The sequence below is a fragment of the Bufo bufo genome, chromosome 2 (assembly GCF_905171765.1).
Source record: "Bufo bufo chromosome 2, aBufBuf1.1, whole genome shotgun sequence".
Taxonomy (NCBI): Eukaryota; Metazoa; Chordata; class Amphibia; order Anura; family Bufonidae; genus Bufo; species Bufo bufo.
Genome location: NC_053390.1, coordinates 117,283,472 through 117,300,882, shown reverse-complemented (window position 1 = coordinate 117,300,882; position 17,411 = coordinate 117,283,472). Strand labels below are relative to the sequence as shown.

The window sequence follows — 17,411 nt, the reverse complement described above, 5'->3', positions numbered from 1 at the left end:
CTGTTCGTGAAACGCCAAAAGAGAAGTGCAGCGTACTCAAGTTGTGTGTAGTAGGTGTTTCTGGGTGATGTAGTGCAATATACACTAACCTGGTACAGCTGACTCTCTGCAAGGGCAGGTATAGGTAAGGAATAGTTCGTGACGCCAGTGCCAAGTAAACGGTGGCACGCCGTTGCGGATGCAGGAATAAATTGAGGAAACGTAGCTTTAAAACAGAACTTGAACTTTAGTAGTTTGCAGGCAGAGACAATATTGGAAACGCAGTTCCTCAGCATACAGTCGATTTTGCAATTCGGTCGATGCAGGCAATTCAGTACAGCAGGGTAATTACAGAGTGTTGAACACAGGACTTGCAGCAAAGGAGCTTGCACTCTAACTCTGTCTGATCCTGGAATGTAGCAATTCTTCACCAAGGCCCATTAACCTAAGTCTGGCTTTATATCCTTGATTTGGGCTTAGATAAGTACCTCCTCTGTCTTTCTTAGTACCTCTGGCTCCTCTGATCTTTGCCTCAGTCTCTCCTAGCTTCTGAATGGTTCCTCAGGCCCTTAGGCTAAGATGTTCCTGCTTCTGCATATGGGTATTCAGGAGGGAATCTTCTCCTGAACAGCAGGCTTCAGGCCTGGACTTGTCTCAGACATTGTCTAATCTCCAACTGTAGCTTACTGAAACTAGACTCCGTCTCCCTTGCACTTCCCTGTCTGGCCTTATATAAACTAGGGCTCCCTAGCTCCCTCTATGGACTAGAAGTTGTAATTACACCCCTAGCAGGCCTGTAAGTGCAAGTTTCAGTGACAGGAAAATACACACATTACATTACATTTTATAAAACTGACATATACCAACTTCTCCATAATTAAGGAGGGACGACAGCACACCAAGTGACCTTTGGTAGTAACGGGTATTACAACTCCCGTATACTACACGTCTAGCCCTGCTCCTGGGGACAGCTATAGACATTTCTTACCTGCTTGTATTCATTGTGCTGTCAGAGGCTATTTATACCGCCATATGTGTGCATTTCCAGCAACAGACGGACATTACCTGGAGTTCAGCCCTCACATCACACAAGCAAAATGTACAGAAATAAGCAGCAGATCCCAATGCACCTGCAACGGAAGCAGAAGGCGGTTACAAAATAGTTTTGTCATTGGAGAAGTAACATATATAGCAACTCCCTATCACAACTGCTCCTCTGTGTAGGACTAGATATACATGGCTGCTTTTTTCCAAATACAGTGCTACACCTTGCGATTTGTTGTACTTGGTGTTACAGCTCAGCTCCATTAATGTGGGCAGTAGTCTGCAGTACCACTAACAACCTGTGGAAAGACGTGGTGCTATGTTTGTAAGACGGCAGACATGTTGTTCTAATATTTAAAGGGGTTCACATTACAGCAACTTGCATATCCACCAAACATGGGTCCCTGTTCTCCTGATCAGCTGAAGTCCCTGCGGTTGGAACCCTGACGATCATATACTTATCCCCTACCCTATGGATAAGTTGTTGTAATAGGGCAACCCCTTTAATGAGGTTGTCAAGTGCATTTATATTGATGGCCTATACTTAGAATATCAATATCTGATCCTGACTCCCCACACCACTTCCCATCGGCTATTCTGCAGTACCTCTGACACCAGAAATCGGCGCTGGAACTACAAATTCTCAACCATCTGTTGAATAGTGGATGGAGCTGCTCCCATTGGGTGGGCATTAGTGTTGAGCGAACTTGTGTTTTAAGTTCTGCGTCCAAAGTTCGGGTTATTGAAGAATCCCATTATGGATTCCAAATTCTGTTATGGTCCGTGGTAGCGGAATCCATAACGGGATTCTTCGATAACCCGAACCCAAACTTTAGACGCCGAACTTAAAACACAAGTTCGCTCAACACTAGTGGGTATGTGTGCAGGGTCAAACACGTTTATCAACTACAACTTTTTAAAAGTAACAACAATTGTCTGAGGCCTCGTTCACATTTCCATGTCAGTGTCACATTCGTAAAAAAAAGTGTACGTGTTTCATCCGTGAAGGATCTGTGTGTCCGTTTTTACCATCCGTGTGTCATCCGTAATTCACTGAAGTAGCTCAGCTGAAAATTAATTGCCAAAGAAGCCCCTATTAGGCCTCTTTCACACGAGCTTGACGGATTAGGTCCGGATGCATTCAGGGTGCGTTCAGTGAAACTCGCACCATTTTGCAAGCAAGTTCAGTCAGTTTTTTCTACAATAGCTTTCAGCTTTTTCCACGCGGGTGCAATGCATTTTTATGCGTTTTTCACATGCTCGATAAAAAAACGGAATGTTTACAAACAACATCTCCTAGCAACCATCAGTGAAAAAACGCATCGCATCCGCACTTGCTTCCAGATGCGATGTGTTTTTCACTGAAGCCCCATTCACTTCTATGGGGCCAGGGATGCGTGAAAAACGTAGAATATAGAACATGCTGCATTTTTCAAACAACACAGAACTGATCCGTGAAAAAAATGTACACAGAACCATTGAAATGAATGGGTCAGGATTCAGTGCAGGTGTTATGCGTTCACGTCATGCATTGCACCCGCGCGGAAAACTCGCTCATGTGAAAGAGGTCTTAGTCTTCAGTGGGAAACACGGATCCACAGACTTCCATGGGCGTGCTTGGTCCACATCACGAATCAAAGTAGTGCATGTCCCTGTGATTTTTTTTTACTGATCTACGATCAGTAAAAAAATACTGAAATGTGGACATATTTAATGGGTACGTGTGCTGTCCATGGAAAATGCGGACAGCACACGTCAGTGAAAAATGGAAATGTGAACTAGGCCTGAATCTTACTCCAATAAAGGGTGGTGTACAAAGTGCAGAAATGTTAGGCCTTGTTTATATTGGCGTGAAAAAATCTGTCCGTGTTTGATTTGTGAAGATTTCCGTGAAGCATCCGTGTTTGGTCCATGTGTACTTTTATTTTGCCCTCTGTGTCACCAATATTCCATGGGCTCAGCTGAAAATGAATTTCCAAAACATTTCCCATCAGCGGTTAGTGCAAAACGCACCCAACACGGATGCCATCTGTGTTGTGTCAGTGATTTTTCACGGATTCCTCAAGTGTCGAACACTTTAACACCAGCCGTGCAACTTAATATTGTCTCACAGCCAAAAAGAGGTACAGGTCCCTTTATAAATAACCCCCAGTGTGTTATCCACAAAAACATGCAGACAGTACACAGAATCAAAACAGGATAGATAGTGCACATAAAGCCTCATACTATGGGGGCCATTTATAGGACCGCAGTTTTAGGTCAGTCTTCAGTTCCTCGATGCACTGCCGAAGGATGCTCTTAGTGTATGATGAGGCATGTACCTTTTTATACATTAGGCCGCATGCACGCGAACGCAAATCGCGGATCCGCAAAACACAGATGGCGTCCGTGCGCGTTCCGCAATTTGTGGAACGGCACGGACAGCCTTCAATATAAATGCCTATTCTTGTCCGCAAAGTGCGGACAAGAATAGGCCATGTTATATTTTTTTAGTGGGGCCGCGGAACGGAGCAACGGATGCGGAGCAACGGACGCCCTATTGAAGTGAATGGGTCCAAAACGGCGGCTCGGATGCGGACCCAAACAACGGTCTTAGGCGTACCTTCGGCAGTCCATGCGCCTGATGTAAAAACTTCTACAACCCCTGACTAGAGAAGTTTTTCGCCAACATTTACATGTTTCCAGAAGTAAACGTTAGTAAGTTTGCCTGGGCCCATGTCCCTGTCCCGGTCCCAATCATGCACTCACCACTCCTAATTGAAAAGGTTTAAAAAGTTGCAAAACAAGGTCTTGTGACTTTTTTTTTTATAGCAAAACTTTTTTTCTCAGAGTCAATTTTCATTAATGAAACTAATGCCTTCGAAAGTATAGAATTTAGAAATTGCAGACACGTGACATTGCACGCTTGCAAACCGGAGAATCTTGAATCAGATGACGGTCGCTAATGCTTGCAGGCTTGGCCACCTCTACTTATAGACTGTAATACTTGTATTTAGCTTGTCTCCTTCATGGCTGATGAATGCTTTGTGACAGCTTTCACTGGCTTTATTGTCATGTTTCCACCGCCCAGGTGACTGGTGATTCAGGTGCACCTGGCTGTTCTATTGGCTTGTGGGTGGGGAGCACCCTTCACACACCCATTGCAGCTCCTCTGCTGTAATCAGGTGTTCCTGCCTACCTGTACTGCCAGGTACAGAGCTCTCAGCTCAGGTAAGACGGGATCCTGCTCCCATTTTCTCCCCGACTCCTGTTTAATGATTAGCCCTCAGCGTGGAATGTAACATGGCACAACTCCTATAAGGTACGGTCTGTCCTGACGCAGGAGCCTTTCACTGTTGTGTAGGAAGCAGTTTACTGCATTATTGCTGTGCTCTGAGCCGTGTGACTACATGTCGGTATATACCATACCGCCTGTAACAGCCTCTTGTTATTATATCTGCTCTGATCTTTTATTTCTGCTTGGTTACTCTCTGATATCCTAGTCCTTGGGTTACATGCTGCTGCAGCCAGATGTTACATGTCATTCATATGTTTTCAGGGTGCAGGCGCATGAGAAATTCCCAGCCTTGCATATATGGTAGAACGTGTGTCAGAACATCATTAAAAACGTCACAAACTGCTTACGGTGCAATTACATATAATCAGTTTTAGACGGGTGTAACGTAGTTCCACTGGGCAGGGCGACGTGTCCCAGAAAAGTGACAAAAAAAAAAAAAAAAGTGCCTTCAACTTGCTGTCCCTCGACTACTTTAGAACTGTGATTCATGTTGCAGGTAAGTCGCATGTCGCACGCAATTTACACTAAAGTCAGTGGAGTAAAATTTGTGTCATCATCAGGTCGGGGTTTTTTTTGGTGGCTGTCACATCATGTCAAGTTGTGAAGTTGCCACAACTTCCAGACTATCTGCATAGACAAATTTTGATCACCAATTGATTCTGTGGTAGAATCGCAGGGGGGTTCTGGGCATCCGACTGTCTGAAACCAGTCATTTTCAATGAAAAAATAATGACATTTCTACAGTTTTTACGCAGGAGCAGCAGTAGTCATTGCGTTATATAAAATTGCAAAAGTTTCAGTCTCTAATATTACTGGTAAATCTTTTTTCCATTCAGTTCAATGCATAAAAAGAAAACCCAGAACTTCTTGTTTCTAGTAACCGCCAATCTAGAAAATGCTGTTTTTTTTTCTAAAAATGGCATTGATGAGATTCTCGAATGCCCGTCTGAATGAGACCGTGATTCCGTTTTCACCCTTTGCATATGATCATCGGATCCTCTTTTCCTTTGTCAGTGTGAGGATGATTAGAAGGCCTCTTTAAGGGTACGGCTACATGGTGACACTGGTCGCGGTTAGGAACGTAGAGGTGAACCCATAGAAATCAATGGGGATCGCAGCGTGAGTTGCAAAAAATCCTACACTGCAACATTTCTATGTGATCACCGCTACTCTGCAATCCTGGCCGCGACTAGTGTCGTCATGTAGCTGTACCCCAACGCCTCTTTCACACAAGCAAGTTTTCCCACGCGGGTGCGATGTGTAATATGAACGCATAGCATCCCCACTGAATCCTGACCCATTCATTTCAATAGGTCTGTGTACATGAGTTTTTTTTTTTTTTGTTTTTTTTTCAAGCATCAGTTCTGCGTTGCGTGAAAAACGCAGCATGTTCTGTATTCTGCGTTTTTCATGCAGCCCTGGCTCCATAGAAGTGAATGGGGCTTCAGTGAAAAATGCATTTCATTCGGAAGCAAGTGCGGATGCAGTCCAGATGCAATGCGTTTTTCACTGATGGTTGCTAAGAGATGTTGTTTGTAAACCTTCAGTTTTTATCGCGTGCGTGAAAAACGCATCAAAACGCATTGCACCCGCGCTGAAAAAACTGAACAACTGAACGCAATGGCAGACAAAACTGACTGAACTTGCTTGCAAAATGGTGCGAGTTTCTCTGAATGCATCCGGACCTAATCCGTCACGCTCGTGTGAAAGAGGCCTAAGACTATGTCCACAAGTGACTGAAATGTTGCAGATTAGCTGTCATGGGTTTTTGTGCAGCAGATTTGCAGTATTGTAGAGTACGTGAAAGAGTTATTAGCAATTGGCAGGGTGAGGCGACCGCCTCAGGCAGCACCAGGTAGGGTCAAGAGGGGGGCAGCGGAAGGGCTATGGGCAATGAGCGCTTTCATTGCGGCAAAGGGGTGAGGTTAAGAAATTGGCATGGGGGGGTCCGTTTCAGTTTTCGCCTCAGGCAGTAAAAAGGCTAGGTGCACCCCTGGCAATTGGCAATCTGCTGCTTGTCAATTTCTACCACCAATTTTCATGGCAGGTTTCATCCTTCGCGATGCAAAGAGTTAAATCTGAATCAAATCAACAGCATATCAGTGACAAAGGATGTAGGGGTTTTTTTTTTCTTTGCTGACGATGCACGTTGTGATCATCTCGGCACAGACTGATGGTTCATGCTGAAAAATAGCTCACGTGAACATGCCCATGTAATCCAATAGGTCAATATTCGGTCTAGGTGCTGTCTGTTCTAAATATGGACACCACCTAAATGGAGATATCATCCTTCTGAAAGGAACCTTTGTGGCATATGTAGGAATTGACAGCTGTAAGCTTTGGAGGTGCGTGTCAGCATGCAGGCATGTAACGCGGCCTCTATCCATTGGACGTGTCGTGCACCTTACACAAATGGGCATGTTTATGATGTTTCTGTAACACATTTTGCTTCTGTACTTTACATTACACCATTACAGGGAATAGGTCTACAATGTAAAGTCAACAATTTGACATTCTTTGCACGTGCAGCTTCCAATCTTAGATGTCAGTGACTTGTTAAAGGGAACCTGTCACCATGAAAATGCAATGTAAGCTACCAGCAGCATGTTATAGAGCAGGAGGAGCTGAGCAGATTGTACAGTCAGGTCCATAAATATTGGGACATCAACACAATTCTAACATTTTTGGCTCTCTACACCACCACAATGGATTTGAAATGAAACGAACACGATGTGCTTTAACTGCAGACTGTCAGCTTTCATTTGAGGGTATTTACATCCAAATCAGGTGAACGGTGTAGGAATTACAACAGTTTGCATATGTGCCTACCACTTGTTAAGGAACCAAAAGTAATGGGACAGAATAATAATCATAAATCAAACTTTCACTTTTTAATACTTGGCTGCAAATCCTTTGCAGTCAATCACAGCCTGAAGTCTGGAACGCATAGACATCACCAGACGCTGGGTCTCATCCCTGGTGATGCTCTGCCAGGCCTCTACTACAACTGTCTTCAGTTCCTGCTTGTTCTTGGGGCATTTTCCCTTCAGTTCTGTCTTCAGCAAGTGAAATGCATGCTCAATCGGATTCAGGTCAGGTGATTGACTTGGCCATTGCATAACATTCCACTTCTTTCCCTTAAAAACTCTTTGGTTGCTTTTGCAGTATGCTTTGGGCCATTGTCCATCTGCACTGTGAAGCGCCGTCCAATGAGTTCTGAAGCATTTGGCTGAATATGAGCAGATAATATTGCCCGAAACACATCAGAATTCACCCTGCTGCTTTTGTCAGCAGTCACATCATGAATAAATACAAGAGAACCAGTTCCATTGGCAGTCATACATGCCCACGCCATGACACTACCACAAAAAGCCTTCACAGTTCTGGAACAACATCCTATGGACAGATGAGACCAAGATCAACTTGTACCAGGGTGATGGGAAGAGAAGAGTATGTAGAAGGAAAGGAACTGCTCATGGTATGCTTAGGATCATGAGCAGTTCCTTTCCTTCTACATACTCTTCTCTTCCCATCACCCTGGTACAAGTTGATCTTGGTCTCATCTGTCCATAGGATGTTGTTCCATAATTGTGAAGGCTTTTTTAGATTTCGTTAGGCAAACTCTAATCTGGCCTTCCTGTTTTTGAGGCTCACCAATGGTTTACATCTCGTGGTGAACCCTCTGTTGTCACTCTGGGGAAGTATTCTCTTGATTGTTGACTTTGACACACATACACCTACCTCCTGGAGAGTGTTCTTGATCTGGCCAACTGTTGTGAAGGGTGTTTTCTTCACCAGGGAAAGAATTCTTCGGTCATCCACCACAGTTTTCCGTGGTCTTCCAGATCTTTTGGTGTTGCTTAGCTCACCGCTGCGTTCCTTCTTTTTAAGAATGTTCCAAACAGTTGTTTTGGCCATGCCTAATGTTTTTGCTATCTCTCTGATGGGTTTGTTTTGTTTTTTCAGCCTAATGATGGGTTGCTTCACTGATAGTGACAGCTCTTTGGATCTCACCTTGAGAGTTGACAGCAACAGATTCCAAATGCAAATAGCAGACTTGAAATGAACTCTGGACCTTTTATCTGCTCATTGTAATTGGGATAATGAGGGAATAACACACACCTGGCCATGGAACAGCTGAGAAGCCAATTGTCCTATTACTTTTGGTCCCTTAACAAGTGGGAGGCACATATGCAAACTGTTGTAATTCCTGCACCGTTCACCTGATTTGGATGTAAATACCCTCAAATTAAAGCTGACAGTCTGCAGTTAAGGCACATCTTGTTCGTTTCATTTCAGATAAATTGTGGTGGTATATAGAGCCAAAAATGTTAGAATTGTGTCCATGTCCCAATATTTATGGACCTTACTGTATATGGTTTTATGGGAGAAGATTCAGTATAATTAGTAGGATATAGGTGAGCACTCTGGCACTTGGACTTATTCTAAAAATTTTATTAAATCAGTTTATACATGTATAATATTACCAATTAAGATAAATAAAACATCAATAAAATATCAAAAATACTAATGCCAAATGGATATATTGGGATTCAACACTTTGCATATAGTCCTCTTAATATCCCATCAGACCGCCAGGGTGGTGATAATTGGACACAAATCTGCTGGTACAAGTGTATTCAGGATATAGTCTTATCCCATATATCAATCCTGTGTCACAAGTAGATATGAATATACCCAAGGCAATAGACGTATACCGTCCACAGAGTTCTCAAGAGGGCATTCAAATGACTGAATCTCCGAAATAATTCCAGGCTTAATAGCCGTAGGTATTCATCACTCTGCTTAGTTGGTGCTTTTAGGAAGGATTAGCTCTTACCTTCCTTCTAATCCAAACGACAGTCGGGCAGTGCAGGTAAGTCTCAGCGTCACGCTTCCAGCGTCTCTCGCCGGCTATCCCGAACTATCGCGGGAATTGGAGTGGAGCTTGGTTGGTCCGTGCCTGTTGCCGTTCCGGCTGGAATACAGAAACAGCCTCTTTGGTCCGAGTTGATCTGTTCCGATACACTTTACTCTGTCTTGCAGCTGTAATGTTTGTAGCGTGGCCACGCTAGTAGTAACGGAGGTACTTTTTACAGGTGTCCAGCCCAGACGCGTTTCGGGAATTAGCCTTCCCTTCCACTGAGGAAGGGAAGGCTAATTCCCGAAACGCGTCTGGGCTGGACACCTGTAAAAAGTACCTCCGTTACTACTAGCGTGGCCACGCTACAAACATTACAGCTGCAAGACAGAGTAAAGTGTATCGGAACAGATCAACTCGGACCAAAGAGGCTGTTTCTGTATTCCAGCCGGAACGGCAACAGGCACGGACCAACCAAGCTCCACTCCAATTCCCGCGATAGTTCGGGATAGCCGGCGAGAGACGCTGGAAGCGTGACGCTGAGACTTACCTGCACTGCCCGACTGTCGTTTGGATTAGAAGGAAGGTAAGAGCTAATCCTTCCTAAAAGCACCAACTAAGCAGAGTGATGAATACCTACGGCTATTAAGCCTGGAATTATTTCGGAGATTCAGTCATTTGAATGCCCTCTTGAGAACTCTGTGGACGGTATACGTCTATTGCCTTGGGTATATTCATATCTACTTGTGACACAGGATTGATATATGGGATAAGACTATATCCTGAATACACTTGTACCAGCAGATTTGTGTCCAATTATCACCACCCTGGCGGTCTGATGGGATATTAAGAGGACTATATGCAAAGTGTTGAATCCCAATATATCCATTTGGCATTAGTATTTTTGATATTTTATTGATGTTTTATTTATCTTAATTGGTAATATTATACATGTATAAACTGATTTAATAAAATTTTTAGAATAAGTCCAAGTGCCAGAGTGCTCACCTATATCCTACTAATTAATTGTTACACCTGACTAGAGGGTGGGTGTCCCTCTAATTTGGGTTGGCAGCACCTGATTTCCATAGCCCTGCCTGAAGTGAGCCACCATATTGTATAACAAGATTCAGTATAAGTTGTGTTTTATTCATTTATATCCCTGCTCATTCTGGGCTTTGTAGTCCAGGAAGCGGTCCTATCAGTGATTGACAGCCTTCCATCTGTGACTGTGAATACAGAGATATCTGTCAATCACTGATAGGACAGTCTCCCTGACTTCAATGCCCAGAATGAGCAGGGATATACCTGAATAAAGCACAACCTAGGTCTTATGTCCATGAACGTAAGGGCTCTGTGCCCGTATGTGGATCACAAATGGCAGGTCTGCAATATATGGGCACTGATCTTGTGCATTCCGTGCTGCGAATGCGTATCCATTGACTTGAATGGGTCCGCGATCTGCAAGATTTGGCCAAAGATAGGACATATCTGGAGCGGAAACACTACGAAGTGCTTCCATGGGCTTTCGGGTCTGTGCCTCCACACTGCAAAGATAAGACATGTCCTATCTTTGGCCATGGCAGGTTCCCTTTAACTTATTATATCTCCATATTGTCGATATCTAATCTTACATTTAAAATAAGAGGATAACCCTGTCTTGGATTTATGGCATCAACCATTTCCTTGGTTGAGCTGATAAGCTATTATCCAAGACATGCACACTTCCAATCTCCTCCATTTTTTTTTCCTGAAAAATTCAGTTTATGTACGTGCTTCTAGATTTCAATATGGTATTTCTTAGCTCTGAACATATAGGAACTGAAGGCCTATGTAGCTATGATCATCTATGAACCAAAAATGCAGCAAAATGTTCTCCTTGCTGAATTGAACAGAAATATTTAAAATTTGAAATTTGTGCAAACTGCACACAAAAAAATAAACTAAATTATAGAATGTACAAGTGAACATTGCTATACTGCTGTGTGGTCATAAAAATCCATATTATATATAATCCATAAATGTATTGTAATTGTATGTTCATGCTGCTTATCCATTTGCTCCTGGATTGGTGGGCAGGAGGTGAGTATGATTATTTTCCTTAGGTAGTGCAGCATGAGCTTGAATTTTAAAATGTTAAAGGTGTTTTTACTATGGATAGGTTGAAATCTGCAGTGTCCATAGGGCTGACCAAATAACAGCCAGGTACATAGAATGAATGGATCAGCAGGGCACCTCTCCATTCATACTCTTCTGTCACTACCAGAGCTTTGGGACGTTCTCACAGCTCTGTTTCTCCACCCCTGTGATGATGTCACTACTAGAGCTGGGAGGAGTTCTCACTGCTCTGTTTACTTTTGGTTTCCTTCCTCCCAGCTGTTCCTCATGCGTTTGATTTCCCTCTCTTTATATCACCCCTCCTCCTATTGTAGGGTGTGGATTATAGTTCTCATTTCAGTTGTAGCTCTTGCTTTAGTATCTTGACTTGTAGCTATCAGTTCACTGGACCTGTGTTCTGCTGCAGCAAGCACTCCGGATATTGCCAGCTGTCCTTGGATCCATCTTCTCTGCGGCTGCAACACCTTCAGCTAAGTGTACAGACATTGTTGTGTACCTGATTATTTTCTGACTGGATCTGAGGTGGCCACGGTTCCCTCCATATACTGAGTAGGGCACCGGTGGCCGTGCCCCTTCCACTATTGTAGGGGTTACAGTGGTCATCAGTCTTAGGCACGTGGGCATGCCTCGTTCCGCCATTTGGATCCGGGCATGTGCTTTAGCAGCATAGGGAGAGCTTTGAGGGTCGGACAGGGGTCACCCTTTATCCTCCCTAGTTTGGGTCCGGTCAGTAGCTCTTTTACTGTGTATACTATTGTTGCTCACATACAGGCGTGACATTATAATCCACCAAAACCGTCCTTTTTTGACATGGATCCGCTTTCTGGCCTGGTTGACCGCATGCAGGGTCTTTCTTTGGAAGTAGCGGATCTCTGTCAATCTATGACTCAGCTTCAAGCATTGGGCTCTGCTCCGGCTCATGGAGTCTGTTGCGAGCCAAAGGTCTCACTTCCGGAAACGTTCTCCGGGGGCAGTGAGAATTTTGCTCGCTTCAGAGAGGCATGCAAACTCCATTTTTGCTTGTGTCCCCACTCCTCTGGTAATCAGGAGCAGAGGGTGAGGATTGTCATCTCCCTGCTCAGGGGTAATGCTCAGACTTGGGCTTTTTCGCTGCCATCAGGGGATCCCTCCCGTCGATCCGTGGAAAGATTTTTTGTGGCCCTGGGGCAGATTTATGATGACCCGGATCGTGTTGCTCTGGCCGAATCTAACTTATGTGTTTTATGCCAGAACAAACTGTCTGCGGAGCTTTATTGTTCTGAATTTCGGAGATGGGCAGCTGATTCGGGTTGGAATGATGCTGCACTCCGGAGTCAGTTCTGTCATGGTCTCTCAGAGAGATTGAAAGATGCATTTGCTTTCCATGAGAGACCAACGTCCTTAGAGTCTGCCATGTCATTGGCGGTACGCCTTGACAGGCGTCTAAGAGAAAGAAACGAGACCTCTCTGTCCAGCCATTGTCAGTCTAGGGGCAGTGGTGCGGACTCATTCAGTGTGCAGGGGCCTCATCCTGTCTCGCTCCCCTCTGAGGAGGAGCCCATGCAGCTAGGTCGACTTGCCCCTGATAAGAGGATTTAGTCCTCAGAGTATGGTGTGTTTTTGTTGTGGAAACATAGGTCATTTGGCAAATGTTTGTCCGTCTAGGAGATTCTTGAACTGTACTAAGAGCGATAATAAGAGAAAAACCTCAAAAGGTAAATCATCAAACTCTGCTTCATCTGCTACTTTGGGCAAAGTTGATGTAGGAATTGATGCTTTTCCTCTGACCTGCAGTTCCCGTTTTCTCCTGTCTGCCAGGGTGGCGCTAGAGAGCAAAGTCATTTCTTGTGAGATTTTTGTCGATAGTGGAGCGGCCATCAATCTTATTGACACTCAATTTGTAGCCATGCATGGTTTTCAGGTTTGCACATTAGAAAAGGATATACCTGTTTTTGCTATTGACTCTGCTCCACTCTCACAGAGATCTCTGAAGGGCATTGTTCACAATATCCGGCTAGCTGTAGGTGACACTAGTGGAGGATATATCTTGTTTTGTCCTTAACGGATTGCCTTCTCCTCTAGTTTTGGGGTTACCCTGGCTCACTAGACATAACCCCACTATTGATTGGCAAGGAAGGCAAATAAATGAGTGGAGTGACTTTTGTAGAGAGAATTGTCTCACAGCGACTTTTGCAGAGGTGTCTACTAAAACTGCTACCTCCTCACCGGGAGTTTGACTGTCCCATTAACCTCATTCCCGGCGCCAAGCTGCCAAAAGCACGCCTCTACAATCTCTCACAACCGGAAAGAATCGCAATGCGAACTTATATCTCTGAGAGTCTCGAGAAGGGGCATATTCGTCCCTCAAAGTCACCTGTGGCCGCGGGTTTTTTTTTTTTGTTAAAAAAAAAGATGGCTCTCTGAGACCTTGCCTAGATTTTAGGGAGCTGAACCGTATCACGATTCGCGATCCCTATCCCCTTCCTCTGATCCCGGACCTCTTCAACCAAATTGTTGGGGCCAAGGTGTTTTCCAAATTGGATTTGAGAGGCGCGTACAACCTGGTCAGGGTCAGAGAGGGGGATGAATGGAAAACGGCCTTTAATACCCCTAACGGGCATTTCGAGAATCTCGTTATGCCTTTCGGCCTGATGAATGCTCCGGCCGTCTTTCAGCATTTTGTTAATAGTATTTTCTACCATTTAATGGGGAAATTTGTATTGGTGTATCTTGATGATATTTTGATTTTTTCCCATGATGTTCAGACCCATCAGGATCATCTTTTTCAGGTTCTGCAGATTCTGCGGGAAAATAAATTGTACGCCAAGCTGGAGAAATGTCTTTTTATTGTATCGGAGATTCAATTTCTGGGTTTTCTCCTCTCTGCTTCTGGTTTTCGCATGGATCCGGAGAAGGTCCGTGCTGTACTTGAGTGGGAGCTTCCTGAGAATCAGAAGGCATTGATGCGCTTTCTGGGTTTTGCGAACTATTACAGAAAGTTCATTTTGAATTATTCCTCTGTTATCAAACCCCACTGACATGACAAAAAAGGGGGCGGATTTTTCCTCTTGGTCGGAGGAGGCGCTTGCAGCCTTTTCTAAGATTAAAGAGAGTTTTGCGTCTGCTCCCGTCTTGGTGCATCCCGATGTTTCCTTACCTTTTTATTGTTGAGGTGGATGCTTCCGAGGTGGGTGTGGGTGCGGTTTTGTCCCAGGGCCCTTCTCCTGCCAAATGGCGACCCTGTGCCTTTTTCTCTAAAAAACTCTCCCCGGCAGAGAGAAACTAAGATGTGGGAGATAGGGAGTTGTTGGCCATCAAGTTGGCTTTCGAGGAATGGCGCCATTGGTTGGAGGGGGCCAGGCACCCTATCACCGTTTTTACCGACCATAAGAATCTGGCATACTTGGAGTTGGCCAGGCGTATGAATCCGAGACAGGCCAGATGGTCTCTGTTCTTCTCCAGATTCAATTTTGTTGTTACATTCCGACCTGGGATAAAAAATGTGAAGGCTGATGCTCTCTCTCGCTGTTTTCCGGGAGGAGGAAACTCCGAGGACCCGGGTCCCATTTTGGCGGAGGGGGTAGTTGTTTCTGCTCTATATTCCGATTTGGAGGCCGAGGTCCAGGCTGCCCAGACTGAGGCACCTGCCCGTTGTCCTTCTGGGAAGTTGTTCGTGCCTCCTGAGCTACGTCACAAACTCTTTAAGGAGCATCATGATACGGTTCTTGCTGGTCACCCCGGGAGTAGAGCCACGGTAGATCTCATTGCTCGGAGATTTTGGTGGCCGGCTCTTCGTAAGTCGGTGGAGGGTTTTGTGGCTGCTTGTGAGACGTGCGCTCGCGCTAAGGTCCCTCGTTCACGGCCTTCAGGTTCCCTTCTCCCGTTACCCATACCTTCCCGTCCTTGGACACACCTGTCCATGGACTTTATCACGGATCTTCCTCGTTCCTCGGGGAAGTCGGTGATCCTGGTGGTGGTGGACCGTTTTAGCAAGATGGCTCATTTCGTACCTTTCCCTGGTTTACCCAATGCTAAAACGTTGGCGCAAGCTTTTGTCGACCATATTGTTAAATTGCACGGCATTCCCTCTGATATTGTTTCCGATAGAGGCACGCAGTTTGTGTCCAGGTTCTGGAAGGCTTTCTGTTCTCGCCTGGGTGTTCGGCTGTCCTTCTCTTCTGCTTTTCACCCACAGTCGAATGGTCAGACTGAGCGCCTCAATCAGAATCTGGAGACATATTTGCGCTGTTTTGTGGCAGAGAACCAGGAGGATTGGTGTTCATTTCTCCCTCTTGCTGAGTTTGCTCTGAACAACCGTCGTCAGGAATCTTCTGATAAGTCACCATTCTTTGGTGCATATGGGTTCCATCCGCAGTTTGGGACATTCTCGGGAGGGGCTCTTTCTGGTTTACCTGAGGAGGAGAGATTTTCCTCGTCTTTGTCTACCATTTGGCAAAAGATTCAGAGTAATCTTAAAAAGATGAGTGAGAGGTATAGGCGTGTGGCTGATAAGAGACGTGTGCCTGGTCCGGACCTGAATGTGGGTGATCTGGTGTGGTTGTCTACAAGAAACATTAAACTGAAGGTTCCCTCCTGGAAATTGGGTCCCAAGTTTATTGGGCCTTATAAAATCTTGTCAGTCATCAATCCTGTTGCCTTCCGTCTTGATCTTCCACGGGTTTGGAAGATACATAATGTATTTCACAGATCTCTCTTAAAACCATATGTCCAGCCCACGGTACCCTCCTCTTTGCCATCAACCAAAATCGGAGGAGGAGGCAATCTGGAGTTTGAGGTTTCCAGAATTGTGGACTCTCGCATTGTCCGCGGTTCTCTTCAGTACCTCGTTCATTGGAAGAGTTATGGTCCTGAGGAGAGGATGTGGGTTCCGGTGTCGGACATTAAAGCCACTCGCCTCATCAGGGCATTTCATAGGGCTCATCCTGAGAAGGTGGGTCCTGGGTGTCCGGAGTCCACCCGTAGAGGGGGGGGGGGGGTACTGTCACTACCAGAGCTTTGGGACGTTCTCACAGCTCTGTTTCTCCACCCCTGTGATGATGTCACTACTAGAGCTGGGAGGAGTTCTCACTGCTCTGTTTACTTTTGTTTTCCTTCCTCCCAGCTGTTCCTCATGCGTTTGATTTCCCTCTCTTTATATCACCCCTCCTCCTATTGTAGGGCGTGGATTATAGTTCTCATTTCAGTTGTAGCTCTTGCTTTAGTATCTTCACTTGTAGCTATCAGTTCACTGGACCTGTGTTCTGCTGCAGCAAGCACTCCGGATATTGCCAGCTGTCCTTGGATCCGTCTTCTCTGCGGCTGCAACACCTTCAGCTAAGTGTACAGACATTGTTGTGTACCTGATTATTTTCTGACTGGATCTGAGGTGGCCACGGTTCCCTCCATATACTGAGTAGGGCACCGGTGGCCGTGCCCCTTCCACTATTGTAGGGGTTACAGTGGTCATCAGTCTTAGGCACGTGGGCATGCCTCGTTCCGCCATTTGGATCCGGGCATGTGCTTTAGCAGCATAGGGAGAGCTTTGAGGGTCGGACAGGGGTCACCCTTTATCCTCCCTAGTTTGGGTCCGGTCAGTAGCTCTTTTACTGTGCATACTATTGTTGCTCACATACAGGCGTGACATCTTCTCTGTGATTGTGAATTGAAGAGAAAGGGGTGGCTCAGGACCCACATTCTAGTGACCAGTAAGAGTCCCAGTGGTGGGGCCCTCAGCAATCACATTTATTACTTGTCCTGGGGAACATAATTTCATAGAGGAAATGTAAAAATTTCTGCTCATTGGGTAAATAACTCCAGTACATTTTGAGATTTTTGAAGCGTTTGTTCATTATGTGTATTTTTCAGTGGATTATTTTTTTATTTTTTTTTCATGGGATAACCCCTTTAACCACCTCCGGACCGCCTAACGCAGGATCGCGTTCCGGAGGTGGCAGCCCTGCGCAGAGTCACGCATATATGCGTCATCTCGCGATGGCCGAGATTTCCTGTGAACGCGCGCACACAGGCGCGCGCGCTCACAGGAACGGAAGGTAAGAGAGTTGATCTCCAGCCTGCCAGCGGCGATCGTTCGCTGGCAGGCTTGAGATGTGTTTTTTTTAACCCCTAACAGGTATATTAGACGCTGTTTTGATA

At 45.2% G+C, this 17,411-nt stretch overlaps 1 protein-coding gene across 4 annotated transcripts in view; it reads left to right on the top strand.

The window, feature by feature from the left end:
- The first annotated feature begins 4,195 nt into the window (after nt 1-4,195).
- The window catches only part of TMEM171 (transmembrane protein 171), a 39,080-nt gene continuing 25,864 nt past the window's right edge, over nt 4,196-17,411 (top strand). For 2 of the 4 annotated variants that reach the window (XM_040421466.1, XM_040421462.1), the window contains exon 1: nt 4,213-4,324. The gene's annotated coding sequence lies outside the window, so the exon portion shown is untranslated. Of the gene's footprint in view, nt 4,325-4,718; nt 4,797-17,411 lie in introns of those variants that run through there. The other 2 variants (XM_040421463.1, XM_040421465.1) reach the window with 2 other exon arrangements.